This window comes from Daucus carota, chromosome 9, assembly GCF_001625215.2.
Source record: "Daucus carota subsp. sativus chromosome 9, DH1 v3.0, whole genome shotgun sequence".
Lineage (NCBI taxonomy): Eukaryota > Viridiplantae > Streptophyta > Magnoliopsida > Apiales > Apiaceae > Daucus > Daucus carota.
Genome location: NC_030389.2, coordinates 25,477,049 through 25,496,368, shown reverse-complemented (window position 1 = coordinate 25,496,368; position 19,320 = coordinate 25,477,049).

The window sequence follows — 19,320 nt, the reverse complement described above, 5'->3', positions numbered from 1 at the left end:
TCGACTCCACTCTCTATTTGTATGTTCTGTAGCATATCTTATTTTACTGTATTTATAATTCTCTTTTTTTCATTATTTTTATTTTGTTATTACCAGCTAAGCAGCCTACCTGGATCCACCTAAATGACATGTAATACAACTAACAGACTATTTAACCAAAAACGTTAAAGTTGACTAAAAGTTGTATTGACCTTGACGGACTGATCACTTTTCTAAAATAAATGATGATATTGAGTCAAGAATCTGTTTAGTGATGATTTTGATACATTTTAAAGAAGTGAATCATGCCTTTGATATTTTTCCCTTTTAAATTAATAGAATCTTAAAATATAATATGAACAATTTGAGGTTATTTTTCAAAGAACATATTTAATTATTTAAAAGATAAAATATACTCAATTCAAACCCTTACTAGGACAAGGAATGACTAAACCATACTAATAGAATAAAATGAAATGAGACTAGACACCTAAGACCATATATTAGATTTGAACTACTAAAACTTAACAATTATTGCATCAATGAGGTACACCATACTATACGTTTCTTTAAATAAATAAGTAAAATCTTGTTCCTTGTTTCTTTCCACAATGTATGTTATTACTGCTTCTTCTATGACATTTTATTGCCTTCTTTTGTCCTTAATTCCGAGTAACATTTGTGGTTTCAATTAATCCTTACGGAGTAGCAACATGCGTGCCTAGATTCTTTGGTGGCCTTCCCCCGCCTGTTTTTGCAATCTTAAGTGCCAGTTGTAGAGAAACAACCTATCCTTGAGGAGTGGAAACATTCGTGCCCAGATTCTTTCAAGGTATTCCCGTACGTTGTTTTACACTTTTAAAGACTTTTTGTGGTGCATCAATTGATCTATTGGAAACAACAACATCCTGATCATGGGAGATAAACAAGGTGTGCACATAACCTCTTCCCACCAGCTTTAAGGGCTTCTTGTGTGGCCTTCCTCTGCTTCAATTTCTATCTCTTGTGCCACTTGTTTAATAATAGTTTTCTAGGATGGTGCTTCCTCAACAACCTGCTATGTGCCATGAGACACATTGAGACACACTGAGAGTGTTATGGCACATAGTGGGTTGTTGATGAGGCAGCACCCCAGGAAATTATTATTGAACAACTAGGGCCAAAAGGTACAAAATGGTAGATGGGAAGACCACACAAGAAGCCCTTGGAATAGGTGGGAAGAAGTAATGTACGTGAATACCTTCTCTATCTCCTATGATCATGATGTTGTTGTTACCTAATAATTAATTGATTCACCAAAAATGGCACTTCAAAGTGTAAAATAAGTTAGGGTAAGACCAAGAAAGAATTGGGGCGTGAATGTTTGTACTCTCCAAGGATGAGGTTTTTCTCTACAAGTGGCACATAATTAGAGTGCAAAACAAGGCAGGGGATCGCCGCCAAAGAATATAGGCACGAATGTGCTACTCCTATGGATTAGTTGAAGCTCCATTAGTGGTACTGGGAAGGGCAAAAAGAGGAAGAAAATGTCATAAAAGAAGTGGTAACTAACGTATTAGGTAGTGTAAGTAAACAAGGAGAAAGTATTTAGCTTATTTTTTAATGAACTTATAGTATGGTGCACGAGGATGGAGTAATTGCTTCAATTTGGCAGTCCCTTTGAATCTAATTTAATACGGTCTTAGGTATTTAGTCATATTGGATTTGATGCTAGTCTGGTGCGGTTACTCCTTGTTCTAATAAAGGTTTAAATTGAGTTTGCTTTATCCTTTTTCTAATTAGATAAATATTTGCTTTTGAAAAAATAACATGGTGTTATACCCTAATATTTTTAAGTTTGTATAATTTTAAAAGTTTGAGCTTCTCTAAGGTTGAGAACATGTTTGCCTTCAAAATCTATGTTATTACGATTTCTTCTATGGCATTTCCCCCCTCCTTTTGCCCTCCTTAGTACGTTTTTTGGATTTTCAATTAATCCATGCAGAGTAGCGAACATCTGAGCTTCCCAGGTTCTTTAGTGGCCTTCCCATGCCTAATTTTGCCATCTTAAGTGCCACTTGTATAGCAACAACTGATCCTTAGGGAGTGGAAACATTCATGCCCAGTTTTTTTTACCGTATTTCCTTAACTTGTTTTACACTTTTTAGAGGCTTTTTGTGGTGCATTAATTGATCCTTAGACAACAACATCCCGATCACGGGAGATAAACAAGGTGTGCACATAACTTCTTCCCACCCGCTTCAAGGGCTTCTTTCGCGGTCTTCCCCTACTTCATTTTGTACCTCGATCTTAATGCCATTTGTTCAATATTAGTTTCCTAGGGTGGTACTTCGTCAACAACCCGCTTTATGCCATGACACTCTGAGTGCATCTTAATAGGTCGAAATTGTTGCGCATGTGATGTGGTCGCCAAGCCATTCTTATCACCATTATTGTTACTAACTTTTGGAACAAAAGATCTTGCATATGATCATAATGACCAACACCAACAGTTGTATGTATCAGCGGAATAGATGTTATTGCAAGTTTTCATGAGTCATGAGTGACTTGTGTTCTTTTAGATCACCTATTTGTGGAGTCATCCTATAAATAAGAGAAATAATATAAAATAAATTTTGATAAATTTCTCTTATTTTGATTCTGGTTGTAAGTACCAAAAACTAGATCTCGTTTATAAGTAAGCCACAGTAACCATGGTTTTTGTGTGCAAGACGCATAACACAAGGCCAACAAGTTCCCACAATAATTTGCCTATAAATGAGTGCTTGTTAGAAGGAGACTTATTGGTAGCATTTATAAAAGATTCTAATTGTCAGAGATCTTGAAATAATCTATGTTGGTATTAATCTGTTTTCTTTTCTAATCATTTTACCAGGATAGTATATTAAAGATACAATCCTACAATAATAACAATATCATCATTAACAATAAGTAAGGAAATGTAATTATATTCACAAGCATAACATACACCCCATAAATAAAATAAAATAAATTTATAGATTACCTTCATTCTCGAGCACACACAATTTTCTATATTCAGCGTTAAATCAAATTGGAACGATTTGAGAAACATGAATTATGAATTGAGTTATGTGAGGGGTCATGATAATTTTGTACATATAAAAATTATAGCGGCATGAAACTTTATATCCATGTTAATAATAAATGTTGCACATGGTGCAAAAATTCAAATTTAAATTATTTGTTATCTAGATATCTTTTGTAGAATGATAAAAATATAGGAATTCATATGAATAATTTAGATGATACTTTAGAAAAATTATTATGAACACTGATATTGAGATTTAGATGATATATCTTAGATCTATGAGTAGCTTGATGATTCTAATTGATGATTGTTTCTATACAAGAATTATCAAAACTAGTCATAGACATAAGATATCATCAAAATATTAATATCTTTTTTCATAATAATTTTGTAAAAATATCATCTAAATTCTTCAGATAAATACATACATTTTTATCATTTCATTGAAGATATTAAAATAACAGACAATTTAAATTTTGAACTGCATGACCTTTTGCAAAACTTGAACTAACATGGGCATAAAGTATCACTAGACTACAAGATCTATATTTTTATGTGTATATAATTACCATGACCCTACACATAAGCCAATTCATAATTCATCTTTCTCAAATTATTCCCCGTTGATTCACCATCCAAGATGGATTATTGTTTGTGCTCAGAATGAAAGTAATCTGAAAATTTATTTTATTTTGTTTATGTGTATGTGTGTATGTGTGTGTGTGTTTTTCATTCTTATGAATATTTTCTTTCTTTACTTATTGTTAGTGATGATATTATTATTATTGGAGGATTGTCTAGAAATTATTTCTTATGTTTAAGGAGCTGAATCTTTAATGTATTATCCCAATAAAATGATTAGAATAGATAACGTTATACTTGACTAATTGAGCCCAGTGATGATTTTTTCAAGATCTCTAACAATTAAAACCTTTTATGAATGCTACCAAGAATTCTTCTTCTAACAATGAGCTCATTTAATGGTAACTATGATATGAACTTCCTGGCCTTATCATGACTTCACTCCCGGGTCATGGAAACAAAAACATGGCCATGGTAGTGTGGTTTACCTACAAAATTTAAAATTTTGTCTGGTGCATATTTCACTTAACCATACTACCAATACCTGCGAGCATGTAGGAGCTTGGTGCCTAGTACTTACAACCAAAATTGATGAAATGAGAGAAATTTATAACAATTTATTGTATATTATTGCTCGGATTCACACAATGACTCTACAATTGGAGACCTAATAGAACCAAACTGACTCGAGCGGGATTTCGGAGAAACTTGTGCTAACATCTATTCCGTTGGTTCGTACTACCGTTGGTGATGATGTTAGGTCCAGATATGATTGTAGAAGGGGGGGGGGGTTGAATACAATCAGTACCAAATCGTCGCGGAAGTGAATCTGATTGAATATGATTTGTTAATCAGATTATAATTAATTAATATAACAATGTTTGAAGTCGTTATATAATTAAAATGGTTCAGTTTTAATGTCCACTAAAGTTCGTAGAATAAATTCGACAAGGTATATTCTAGATTTAGTGATTAAAACAACCGGGTTATCAAAGCACAGAAAACTGTGGATATAACGATCAAGCAAGTTACGAACAACTTGAAAGCTTTACAAATGCTTTGATTTACAAAGTGATGAACACTCAAAATGAAGAATGCAAAGCCATATTTATAGGCAAAGCATTTGTACTTGTAAGACAATTGAAAGACAAGACAATTGTAAGTAGCAAAGACAAAGTGGAAAGGGCAAGACAATTTTAGATTGCCTTGCAAGCACAAGACACAGCAGAAAGACAATTCTAACGCTAGCAAGACAATCCAGAACTTCGGTAAGACAATAATATTGCCTTGGCAGGATTGTTCTTTCGGCCAGACAATCCAATTGTCTTGGCAGTGCATCCTCGGGCAGACAATCAAAGATTGTCTTGAAAGACTCAGGAATTGTCTTGCAGGCATTGCCTCGGTCAGACAATCAAGATTGTCTTGGCTGTGCATACTCGGGCAGACAATCCAGAATTGTCTTGTAAGCTTCAGCCATTGTCTTGCAGGCAAAGCTTTGGTCAGACAATCTGTTTTGTCTTGGCAGTTGGAAAATTCGGTAAGACAATCTCAGATTGTCTTGCTGAGCTTGAGTGGATGATTGAATGTTATTTGTAGATTATATTTAAATAGAAAATTATCCACTTAATTAATTTAATCATATAAATTCATAAATTAAATTAATTCGAGAGTGAATTAATTTAACAAATAAATTACATAATTAATTTAATTATTTGAGAAGTGAAATAATAATCTATTAAATATTTAATCACCCTTTCATCAGTAGAATTGCTTCCCGTCTTCTTTAAACATTAATAACTCCGTCTTGATCAGTCGAACGAACGAACCACCAACTCTGCTTGACTTCGAATATTCAATTTGAATAACTGATACACAGATGTACTGTCTGGTTCATCTGTATCTAGTTAAATCAAATATTCTTTGTCAAATAAACATTAAGAAATTGATTTGTTCGTCGAGTCTTCGTCTTGTAAGTACTTCTTCATTAAATGGAATCTTCTGATAAAATAAAGTATATAAACTTTATATCTTCTGAACTCCTGGACGTGCCACAAAAGATTATTTGTGCACTGAGGCTTGAACATATTAATGAACTTCTTTCAGTGGTGTGCAGCAGCATCCTGGAATTTATCTGATATATAATTCCCATAAATCATTTGACGTTCTTCGTACGGATTCCGTTGACTTACTATTTACTGAGCTTTCTTATCTGAGTTGAGTTGTATCTCTTTAAATACAAATAGGCTGAACATATGCCTTTCAATCTCCCCCTATTTGTTTGTTAACATAACATGCAAATTTCCTAGAGGATAACTCAACTAACAGATAAGACAAAGATTTAAACAAAGGAATGTAAATAACAAAAGTTTATGGCTTGCATTAAACATTAAACCATGATCAAAAATAGATTACAAAAGGATGTTCCTTGAACATATCTAACAAAATATCCTAATCAATCTATTCACTCAGAACGAGTGACTTCTCCTTCTTCAGCATCTGAACAGTGAATAATTGGAGTAGAAGGCTCATTCTGAGTAGGCTCTTCAGCTGCAGTGGATTCTCCACGCTTCTTTCTTTCACGAGCCAATGAAAGATAATATTGATCCTCTATATCCACAGGGTCTTCGATGAAATCTGCTGGCTGAGATTGGTTGATATACTTCATCTTCCTGAAGTATTGTTGAATGTTTCTCCTTGTGCAGTAGTTTACAATCTCAGTATCAGCATCAGCTTTGGCCTTAGTAGCGAAGCCCTTGGTACGTAGAATTGTAGATACAAGAACCAACTGACTCACATCATACTTAAGAAGATGTTGGTTGTCCAGGTAGAAGGTTCCAAATTTTCTCTCGTGAATGAACTTGACACAGTAAGGCTTTCTGACAACTTGTGGACTGTTATGAATAGCACAATCCATAAGTCTGTCACGAAGGAGTTCATTCAGATTTGAGCTGCGTCTGATCTTGTTACGAATCACCCAGATTTCAGTTAGAGATAGAAACTTGAATAAATCAATTGAAACCCTGAATGTTCCGTTTCTCTGAGTAGAAATAATGATCTCCCATTCATTGAGAAGATTCTTGACACCAATAGTTATATATTCTAACTCGAGAGCAAGAGCACGCATAAACATATCTTCATTAGGGTTAGCCTCTCTCAGGTCATAAATGAAGGATTTGAACTTACTATCATTGAAAGGTTCCCTTTGAGGTCCAGAGAGGATTTGTCTTGCAATATCCCAGCTTTCACCAACTTTCCTGGAGATATCCTCTCTCTTTTCCTTGCACTTGGCATCCCATAGTTTCTGTTTCTCCAGCTTGACCAACTCATCAGTTGTCCTCTTTTCATCTACCAGTTTCTGCAGTTCCTGAAGCTTTGCTTTGCTAGCCTCATGTTGAGCTTTAAACATTTTGACCTTTTCTATGTGCTCAGGGTCCACAGACTGGTCTTCATCGAAAAGAAAGCCTTCCTCGAAACGACCTTCTTCCTCAGCTTCAAAATAAGCAGAATCAAATGCATCATCATCATCAACATCTTCAGGAATGTTGTCATAATCCTGATTAGTGAAGATGTTCTCAGTTTCAGGCATTTTGCCTTTTGATTTGCTAGCTGCAGAAGAATCCTTTTCACTTGCTCCTTCTCCACCCTTATCACTCCTATCAGTATCACCACCCTTATCACCCCTATCAGCAGCACCAGCATTGCTGTCATCCTTATCTTTGTCATCCTTATCCTTCTCCCCCTTAGTTGAGGGATCCTCTGGAGTAGACTGAGATGTTGACGGATTGATCTTTAAGTGTTGAACAACTTGAGCCAAAGTTTGCTCCAAGTTGTCAAGCTTCGTCAGACAGAGCTCCTGAGTTGTATCAAATTTGTCCATCCTAGAGTGAATGCCCCGTACATGATCATCCAATTCCTTTTTCAGAGAAGTAAAGGAGGGATAAACAACTTTCTCTTGCAGAGTCACCAGCTCTCCACTTCTGAATCTTGCATTCTCAGCATTCAACCTTTCTATCTCAGCCCTCAGAGCAGCCATTTGTTCCTGTAACAGATCTGTGTTGGTGTGTGCACTCACCTCACGAACACTCAAAGATTTTTCACTATCCTCTCGTGCATGTGTTTCGCTCGGTGTTTGCCTGATTTCACTCGTAGTTTTCACACCGTCACCAGAACCTGTATATACAACCATAGTCCCCTGAGATGGAACCGTAGGAAGTGAAGGAACAAATTGTCCTTCAGATGCCTGTGAAGGCTGATGTACTTGCAAGTTGCCAAGTAGATCCTGATCCAAAAAGAAAGAGTGATCAGAAAGATTTTCATATAACATGTTTTGAAATTCTGTGCTCTCTCTAAGTGAAGAATCAAAAGACACAGGTTCAGTGTTTACTAGCGTGAGTGCTAGTTGTGTGCTTGACTCTTTACAGGATACCGCGGTCGGACGGCCAATTTCAATAAATGCATTCTGTGGAGAGAATGAATCTAGAGACTGTATATTTACCGTTTCAGAGTCCAAATCCTTTTGGGAGGAAATGGATGCAGCTGCAGTTGTCTCTGGTTCTGCCACCCTTTGCTTCTTATGAGACAGAGCTGCGGGATCTCGTAAAAGTGCACTCCCACTCCGTTTCCGGGCTACCTTTCTAACAACAGGGGTTGAAGTAGTGTTGTTTGAAGTGTTTGATGAAGAATCAGTAGTTGAAGCGGAAACATCAGCTTGGATATGAACCTGGGTGTTTTCAGGTTCAATGCTGGGAGTCTGGAAATCAAATCCAATATCACAATCATAATCTGCAATATCAATATTAAAGGTATCAGTGAGATTAGAAAGTACCTGAGCTACCTGTAAATCAGCCCTGAAGTCCTGTAGGCCAGGATTGATAGCAGAATCAGCAGGCAGTGGCTGAGAAGTTGATTGTGGTTGAGGAATGGTATGTGTATGTGTAGGTGAAGGTGTTGGTTCAGATTGAGAGGGAAGAATGGAGGCTTGTTGGTCTGGGAAGAAGTTGTATTGTGGAGGGGATTGGTGTTGAGATTGGTGAGGAGAATTGTATGATGATTGGTGAGTTGATTGTTGTGGTGAATTGTAAGGAGGGTTGTAGGGAGAGTAATGTGAGGATTGACTGGATGACTGATAGTCTTGAAGTAGTTGAAGTGGTTGATAGTTTTGAGGAGGTGATTGTTGTTGCGGTTGTTCTTGTGGTTGAGCTTGTTGTTGAGCTTGTTGTTGATATTGCTGCTGTTGAAGTGGTTCTGGAACTTGTACAGGTTGAAATGGAGCACTGAATTGCTCTAGCATGAAAGGAGTTACCACCAGTGGCACATTGTCATGCTTTTTCTTGTTCACCAGCCGGGTCTGGATCTTGCCACAAGTCCTCTGAATAGGAACAACAGTAGAATCTACGTACATGTGCCTATCAGCATCATCCATTTTATCATTCATGAATAACATCAGAAACCTGGGGTAGAAGCATTCAACTTTCTCATTCCTCTGAATTGATCTCTGTGTAACAGACCCCATCTTTCTGATAATCTCCCTCAGCAATATCTTCCCAAAATTGATTCGACGGTTATAAGCTATGCTGAATCCAAAGATTTGCAGCATTGAAGAGATATTCCCAAAGTTCTTTCGATTAGTGGGAGCAAACACCTTGGCAAGGGTGTCAAAGAACACATCCCATTCAGCTTTCAGATTTCCCTTTGACATCTTCGGGAGAAAAATCTGACCTTGATAGTGAATATCCTGAAAGAATTGTCTTAGTTCATCCTCTGAGGGATCTGGCTCAAAATTGTCCCTTGGAAGTCCTAAGATCCGGTTCACATCATCGACAGTGATTACAATCCTCTTTCTGTTAGGTAGATCCCCTATTATCTTGTAGTTCTCCAGGGTCATAGAGTTGACAGGATTTGAGTAGAAGTCAAACAAGGGTTGCAGCTTGACTTCTATATCTGTAGTGAGTGCAGTACTGACTAAACTCTGTCTCGAAAGAAATCTGACCCAAGTCCGGAATCTATCTGAGCAGTCGTCAGGGTTAAGGCTAGCAAGGTAATTAGTCTCAGCAACCACGAATTCTCCGGCCATTTTGAATAATTAAAAATTGAATTAAGCGAGAATTTTTCAAATTAAATGTGAATTCTCAAATGTCTCGCAAATTTCAACTAATAATTAAACTTGATTAATTAATTAATAATTCGAAATATTAAAAATTATCGAATTAAAAGTTAATTAACTATAATGGCACTAATCAATTAAACTCCACAAATTAGAATTTCACACACGGCCTTAAGTCCCAAATAACTCAGTTTAGCCAAACGTGTCCTTAAGAACAAACACCCAATTTCCACTAACTCCAAACCAAACACAGCCTTAGTGCAAAAACCCCCAAATCCAAAAACCAAGAACCCTAAATTCAAACACAAGCAAATCGGCAAAAACTACAGTATTGATGGCACACGCAGATAATCAATCCAATCCAAGCTTCGAAAACAGCCAAAAACCCAAGCTAATCACAACCAAAAACGGGTTTAATTTTCGTGAAAAATCGGCAGAGTTTCGACTTAAATCCAGAGATTTAATCGAAACCAGCAAGCAAGAGCTTGAAGAACCGTAAAACAGCAAGTTTTCGTGGCGAAACTTGAAAACCGAGAACGATCGTGTATATATATATATGTATACGAGTTGGAGAAGATGAAGCTTTGGGCAAGACAATGTAAATTGTCTTGCTTGATTGTCTAACAGCGATTTATATACACAACAGTAAGACAAACACGAGTTTAAGTCTCGGTAAGACAATTTGAGATTGTCTTGCCGAGATTTTAACGAAGCAGACAAAATCAAGTGTCAGTAAGACAATTTCAATTGTCTTACTGATACAAAATGCGGCTTAAAGGCAGACTCGGGAAGACAATATAATTGTCTTGCCGAGTTGTTTGAAAATCAGAAAAACCGGTTCAGCAAGACAATCTAATTGTCTTGCCGAGCCAATCAGTAGACAATGTAATTGTCTTGCTGAAAAACAAATAATAATAATAATAATAATATGATTTTTGATTAATTAAAAAGATAGAACATTTTGCAATTAACATCAAAAATCTATAATAAAAACAATACTATATATTACACAAATATTTTGTAAATTACAACTTTAACTAAATATAAATACTTATGACTTTAACTTTAATTCAAAACGATGAATTAACTTAAAATCAAATATTTATGCTTAATTAATTTTGAAAAATACAAAATAATTACAAATAATTATCTAAATGCTTAGGGAATAGTACAGGGGAGTGTATGAGCACTTAGAAAATTGCAGACTAAAATACAGGCATGCATAATTACTCAGAATATTATCAGATAATATACAGAAAATCATATAAAATCTAATAATATAGATATAATTATACAAAAAATTCACAAAAAATATACAAAAACATATAATGCATATGAAAAATATATACAAGAGAACTATGTCATATTTAACATTCCTAATTCACAAACCAGCTTAGAGAAAGTGGATTCATCCAGTGGTTTCGTGAAGATGTCAGCAATTTGCTCAGTCGTAGGTACAAAATGTAACACCACTGTACCATTCATGACATGTTCTCGAATGAAATGATACCTGATATCAATGTGCTTGGTTCTTGAATGTTGAACCGGATTGTTGGAAATGGCTATGGCACTTGTATTATCACAAAATATGGGAATTTTGTTTACTACAACACCATAATCATTTAGTTGGTTCTTGATCCACAAGATCTGAGCACAGCAGCTACCAGCAGCTATATACTCAGCTTCAGCAGTAGAGGTAGACACTGAGTGCTGCTTCTTGCTATACCAGGAAACCAACCGACGTCCTAGAAATTGACAGCTTCCAGACGTACTCTTCCTATCAATCCTGCATCCTGCATAATCAGAATCTGTATAGCCGGTTAAGTCAAAACCAGTATTCTTAGGGTACCAAATACCCAATCCAGGTGTACCCTTAAGATATCTAAAGATTCTTTTGACGGCTATAAGATGTGATTCTTTAGGATCAGCTTGGAACCTAGCACACAGACATGTTGCAAACATGATATCTGGTCTACTTGCAGTAAGATAGAGTAAAGAGCCAATCATACCTCGATAGCTTGTGATATCAACTTTCTTACCAGATTTATCCTGGTCAAGCTTTGTGGCAGTGGCCATGGGTGTCTTTGCCGGTGAAGAATCTTCTAGATTGAACTTTCGAAGAAGATCTCTGACATACTTGGATTGGCAAATGAATATTCCATCTTCCTTTTGGCTTACTTGAAGACCAAGGAAGTAGGACAGTTCACCCATCATACTCATCTCATAGTTACTCTGCATCAACTTAGCAAATCTCTTGCACAAGTTATCGTTAGTAGAACCAAATATAATATCATCAACATATATTTGTACAAATATCATATCCTTATCATGCAATTTGTAAAAGAGAGTTTTGTCTATGACACCTCTAGTAAAATTGTTTTCAATTAAAAACTCAGAGAGAGTGTCATACCATGTCCTTGGTGACTGCTTGAGTCCATAGACAGCTTTGAATAGGAAGTATACAAAATCAGCAAACTCTGGATTTTCAAAGCCAGGGGGCTGTTCCAGATATACTTCTTCTTCTAGCTTTCCATTCAGAAATGCACTTTTCACATCCATTTGATATACCTTGAAGTTGGAGTGTGCAGCAAATGCAAGAAATATTCTGATGGCTTCAAGACGAGCAACTGGAGCATAGGTTTCATCATAATCAATTCCTTCTTCTTGTGAATAACCTTTTGCAACCAGTCTGGCTTTGTTTCTTACAACAATGCCATCACCATCTAACTTGTTACGGAAGACCCATATATCTAGCTCCAATTGTAGATTTTCCTTTTGGTCTTGGAACTAGGGCCCAGACTTCTTGTCTCTTAAATTGATTGAGTTCTTCTTGCATGGCAAGAACCCAATCAGGATCAGCAAGTGCTTCTTCTATTTTCTTTGGTTCTAGTTGAGATAGAAACCTAGAGAATAGGCATTCATTTGTCGTAGCACTTCTAGTCCTGACACCAACATCAGGATCACCAATAATTAAATCAAAGGGATGATCTCTGCTCCAAATCCTTTCCCTTGGAAGATGTGTCCTTGATGATTCAGCAGTATTATCATTAAGCTGAAGTGTGTGACTAGTTGATCCATCAGCTCCCCCTGAGTTGTTGCCAGGTTGACTTGATGATCCACCACTGGCATCAGTGGAATCTCCAGCATTATTGCCATTTTCTCCACCATTGCCTGGATCATTATCATTGTTGTCATCTCCTGTTGCAACCTCAGGTGGTATATCATCATCTGAGTCAGAGTCTGGATAGTTGTCAAACTTCAGAGACTCAGATGGATCAGCAGATTGAAGACTTGGAAGTTTAGTGTCATCAAATGTAACATTGACACTAACTTTCACTGACAGAGTATCAATTACAAAAACTCTATAAGCATTATTTGTATAACCAACAAAAATTGCTTCATATGCCTTTGGCTCAAACTTGTTCAAGTTCTCTTCACCATCCTTGAGAACATAACACTTGGCTCCAAAGACATGAAGATGTTTGACATAAGGTTTCTTGTTGTTATACAGATGAAATGGAGTTTTCATATGATCCTTGTTGATCAAAGTTCTATTCTGGGTATAGCAGGCAGTAGACACAGCTTCAGCCCAAAAGTACAGAGGAAGCTTTGCTTCAGCAATCATAGTCCTTGCAGCTTCGATCAGTGTACGATTCTTTCTTTCGACGACTCCATTCTGCTGAGGAGTCCTTGGTGCTGAATACTGCCTTCTAATTCCCTTTTCAGAGTAAAAGTTGATTAGAGTTTGATTTTTGAACTCAGTTCCATTGTCTGATCTCACAGCTTTTACAGGAACACCTTTTTCCAATTCAACCAACTTGATATGATCAATTATTGTCAGGGGAGTTTCATCCTTAGAAGCCAGGAAGTAAACCCAAGTAAATTTTGAGAAGTCATCCACAATAACCAAGGCATATCTTCCTCCATCAATAGATGCAACATTCACAGGGCCAAACAAATCCATATGCAACAAATGAAGTGGATCTGTAATGGTATTGATGGTTTTGCCTTTGTGAGATGCTCTCTTCGCTTTTCCTTTCTGACAAGCTTCACAAAGATCATCAGTTGAGAATTCCAGGGAAGGCAACCCTCTCACTAGATCTCTCTTGACTAGAGAGTTCATGGTTTTGAAGTTGAGGTGTGAGAGCTTCTTATGCCATAACCAACTATCTTCAGCAGACGCTTTGGTGTAGAAACAGTGAACTTCGTTTCCTGGTCCTGAAGACAAATCAGCTACGAATATATTGCCTTTACTTATGCCACATAGTGAAGGACGCTTATCCTTGATATGTTTAATGATACATATCTCCTTTTCAAAATGAACATAATAACCTTTGTCACAAAATTGACTGACACTCAGGAGATTATGTTGAAGTCCTTCAACTATTGCAATATCTTCTATGATGATCCTTCCAATTTTGTACTTGCCATATCCCACAGTACGACCTTTGCTATTATCAGCAAAACTGACTGTAGGGCCAGCTCCTTCTCTTATGTCTTCTAGCAGGGATTTATTGCCAGTCATGTGCATTGACGCTCCACTGTCAAGCACCCAGGTAACACGAACAATTCCACTGGCACCCTGCAAAAGACAACTTGATTAAGCATTCCTTGGGACCCACACTTGATTGGGTCCAGCAAACTTAAAGAACTGATTTCTATCAGGTGTAACAACAGAGCCTCTTGGACTGATACTTGGTTCAGACTTGACTGAACTTACTTCCTTAACAACAGCCTTATAAACCTTAGTTTTAGGCTTTGGAACATAAGTCTCCTTCCTAACACGAGTAGGACTAGCAGTCTTTGATCTAGCATACTTGTTGTTTGTGTGTTGTCTAGGCGATGTGTTTTCATTTTTAGCATGCAAATTTTTAAAATAAGCAGACATCAAATTGAAAGCACAAGTCATACAATTATCAACACTACAAGATTTATGACATGCATCAAACGCAGGAACAACAGGAGTATCAGTCATAATAACAGGAACATCAACAGATTCTACTCTACTATTGTTAACAGTTTTAAAATTCTCAGTAGAATGGCATCTATTGTTTCTGTTCTTACTATTCACAAAGTTATTAGGCTTGTTGAACTTAGTTCTTTCAGAGTTGACACCTAAACCAGCTTTAGGCAACCTAACATTGCCTTTCACTTTGATTGGTTTCAGGTTTGTCAGAATCTCATCTCTCATCTCATTACTCTCTTTCATTTTAAGGTCTTCCTGTTTTAGTTCATATCTAATGACAACAGGAGTCTCTAAGAGAGGTTCAGCTTCTGAGGTTTTAAACAAAGGTTTAAGGGAATCTTTCAAAACAAAAGGAATCCCTCTCCCCTCAGCACTCTTCTTAAAAGGAGTAATGTTACTAGCCTTACCTACAGATTTGTTATAGTCAAAGCCTATTCCAACAGTTCTCTTGATCTCTTGTTTATCATTAAGTTCTTTGACTATCAAGGAGGCATCCTTAAAGGCTTTACATTTCACTTTCTCTTCGTCTAGCTGAAGTCTTAAAGCAATCTCACCTTTCTCTAGAACTTTGACTTTAGCACATTGTAATCCTAAATCCATAGTCAATTGTTCTATTTTAGGTTTTAATACTTTCATCTCATTCATCTTATAAGCATGAATTTCTAAGACTAAAGTATCAATTTTAAGATTAGCAGCTTTCATCTTTTTAATAGCATCATCTCTTTCAAGTCCTAATTTCATAAACAGTTTAGGGCATGTAGGATCTACCTGAAAGCTTCCAGCAGGAGGAGGTGAAGATGATCCAGCATTAGCCATGAGAGCAACATTCCCAATTTGCTCTTCTTCATCACTATCTGTATCATCCCAGCTTTTCCCTTCTGCTAGATATGATTTGCTCTTGAAGCTTTGACTTCCAGAAGTACCATGATGCTTTCTTACTAAGGCATCATACTTCTGCTTCAGCTCATCATACGAATCCTTTCTCTTTCCTTGAACCTTGGGCTGCTTGCACTCAGTTGCAAAGTGTCCAGGTTCACCACAGTTGAAACATTTAAATTTACTTCTGTCCACCATCCCAGTCTTGTATCCTCCTTTGCTTGTTGAAGATGAATAGTGTTTGGATGAGATTTGGATTTTTGAAAGAAAAATATTTTAAATCAAAATTAATTTTTGGAATAAAATTAATTCGAATAAAAAAAATATTTGGACGTTACAGAGTGTGTATAGGATCTGATACGGAAAATGGTATCAACCGCTCTGATACCAATTGTTAGGTCCAGATATGATTGTAGAAGGGGGGGGGTTGAATAAAATCAGTACCAAATCATCGCGGAAGTGAATCTGATTGAATATGATTTGTTAATCAGATTATAATTAATTAATATAACAATGTTTGAAGTCGTTATATAATTAAAATGGTTCAGTTTTAATGTCCACTAAAGTTCGTAGAATAAATTCGACAGGGTATATTCTAGATTTAGTGATTAAAACAACCGGGTTATCAAAGCACAGAAAACTGTGGATATAACGATCAAGCAAGTTACGAACAACTTGAAAGCTTTACAAATGCTTTGATTTACAAAGTGATGAACACTCAAAATGAAGAATGCAAAGCCATATTTATAGGCAAAGCATTTGTACTTGTAAGACAATTGAAAGACAAGACAATTGTAAGTAGCAAAGACAAAGTGGAAAGGGCAAGACAATTTTAGATTGCCTTGCAAGCACAAGACACAGCAGAAAGACAATTCTAACGCTAGCAAGACAATCCAGAACTTCGGTAAGACAATAATATTGCCTTGGCAGGATTGTTCTTTCGGCCAGACAATCCAATTGTCTTGGCAGTGCATCCTCGGGCAGACAATCAAAGATTGTCTTGAAAGACTCAGGAATTGTCTTGCAGGCATTGCCTCGGTCAGACAATCAAGATTGTCTTGGCTGTGCATACTCGGGCAGACAATCCAGAATTGTCTTGTAAGCTTCAGCCATTGTCTTGCAGGCAAAGCTTTGGTCAGACAATCTGTTTTGTCTTGGCAGTTGGAAAATTCGGTAAGACAATCTCAGATTGTCTTGCTGAGCTTGAGTGGATGATTGAATGTTATTTGTAGATTATATTTAAATAGAAAATTATCCACTTAATTAATTTAATCATATAAATTCATAAATTAAATTAATTCGAGAGTGAATTAATTTAACAAATAAATTACATAATTAATTTAATTATTTGAGAAGTGAAATAATAATCTATTAAATATTTAATCACCCTTTCATCAGTAGAATTGCTTCCCGTCTTCTTTAAACATTAATAACTCCGTCTTGATCAGTCGAACGAACGAACCACCAACTCTGCTTGACTTCGAATATTCAATTTGAATAACTGATACACAGATGTACTGTCTGGTTCATCTGTATCTAGTTAAATCAAATATTCTTTGTCAAATAAACATTAAGAAATTGATTTGTTCGTCGAGTCTTCGTCTTGTAAGTACTTCTTCATTAAATGGAATCTTCTGATAAAATAAAGTATATAAACTTTATATCTTCTGAACTCCTGGACGTGCCACAAAAGATTATTTGTGCACTGAGGCTTGAACATATTAATGAACTTCTTTCAGTGGTGTGCAGCAGCATCCTGGAATTTATCTGATATATAATTCCCATAAATCATTTGACGTTCTTCGTACGGATTCCGTTGACTTACTATTTACTGAGCTTTCTTATCTGAGTTGAGTTGTATCTCTTTAAATACAAATAGGCTGAACATATGCCTTTCAATCTCCCCCTATTTGTTTGTTAACATAACATGCAAATTTCCTAGAGGATAACTCAACTAACAGATAAGACAAAGATTTAAACAAAGGAATGTAAATAACAAAAGTTTATGGCTTGCATTAAACATTAAACCATGATCAAAAATAGATTACAAAAGGATGTTCCTTGAACATATCTAACAAAATATCCTAATCAATCTATTCACTCAGAACGAGTGACTTCTCCTTCTTCAGCATCTGAACAGTGAATAATTGGAGTAGAAGGCTCATTCTGAGTAGGCTCTTCAGCTGCAGTGGATTCTCCACGCTTCTTTCTTTCACGAGCCAATGAAAGATAATATTGATCCTCTATATCCACAGGGTCTTCGATGAAATCTGCTGGCTGAGATTGGTTGATATACTTCATCTTCCTGAAGTATTGTTGAATGTTTCTCCTTGTGCAGTAGTTTACAATCTCAGTATCAGCATCAGCTTTGGCCTTAGTAGCGAAGCCCTTGGTACGTAGAATTGTAGATACAAGAACCAACTGACTCACATCATACTTAAGAAGATGTTGGTTGTCCAGGTAGAAGGTTCCAAATTTTCTCTCGTGAATGAACTTGACACAGTAAGGCTTTCTGACAACTTGTGGACTGTTATGAATAGCACAATCCATAAGTCTGTCACGAAGGAGTTCATTCAGATTTGAGCTGCGTCTGATCTTGTTACGAATCACCCAGATTTCAGTTAGAGATAGAAACTTGAATAAATCAATTGAAACCCTGAATGTTCCGTTTCTCTGAGTAGAAATAATGATCTCCCATTCATTGAGAAGATTCTTGACACCAATAGTTATATATTCTAACTCGAGAGCAAGAGCACGCATAAACATATCTTCATTAGGGTTAGCCTCTCTCAGGTCATAAATGAAGGATTTGAACTTACCATCATTGAAAGGTTCCCTTTGAGGTCCAGAGAGGATTTGTCTTGCAATATCCCAGCTTTCACCAACTTTCCTGGAGATATCCTCTCTCTTTTCCTTGCACTTGGCATCCCATAGTTTCTGTTTCTCCAGCTTGACCAACTCATCAGTTGTCCTCTTTTCATCTACCAGTTTCTGCAGTTCCTGAAGCTTTGCTTTGCTAGCCTCATGTTGAGCTTTAAACATTTTGACCTTTTCTATGTGCTCAGGGTCCACAGACTGGTCTTCATCGAAAAGAAAGCCTTCCTCGAAACGACCTTCTTCCTCAGCTTCAAAATAAGCAGAATCAAATGCATCATCATCATCAACATCTTCAGGAATGTTGTCATAATCCTGATTAGTGAAGATGTTCTCAGTTTCAGGCATTTTGCCTTTTGATTTGCTAGCTGCAGAAGAATCCTTTTCACTTGCTCCTTCTCCACCCTTATCACTCCTATCAGTATCACCACCCTTATCACCCCTATCAGCAGCACCAGCATTGCTGTCATCCTTATCTTTGTCATCCTTATCCTTCTCCCCCTTAGTTGAGGGATCCTCTGGAGTAGACAGAGATGTTGACGGATTGATCTTTAAGTGTTGAACAACTTGAGCCAAAGTTTGCTCCAAGTTGTCAAGCTTCGTCAGACAGAGCTCCTGAGTTGTATCAAATTTGTCCATCCTAGAGTGAATGCCCCGTACATGATCATCCAATTCCTTTTTCAGAGAAGTAAAGGAGGGATCAACAACTTTCTCTTGCAGAGTCACCAGCTCTCCACTTCTGAATCTTGCATTCTCAGCATTCAACCTTTCTATCTCAGCCCTCAGAGCAGCCATTTGTTCCTGTAACAGATCTGTGTTGGTGTGTGCACTCACCTCACGAACACTCAAAGATTTTTCACTATCCTCTCGTGCATGTGTTTCGCTCGGTGT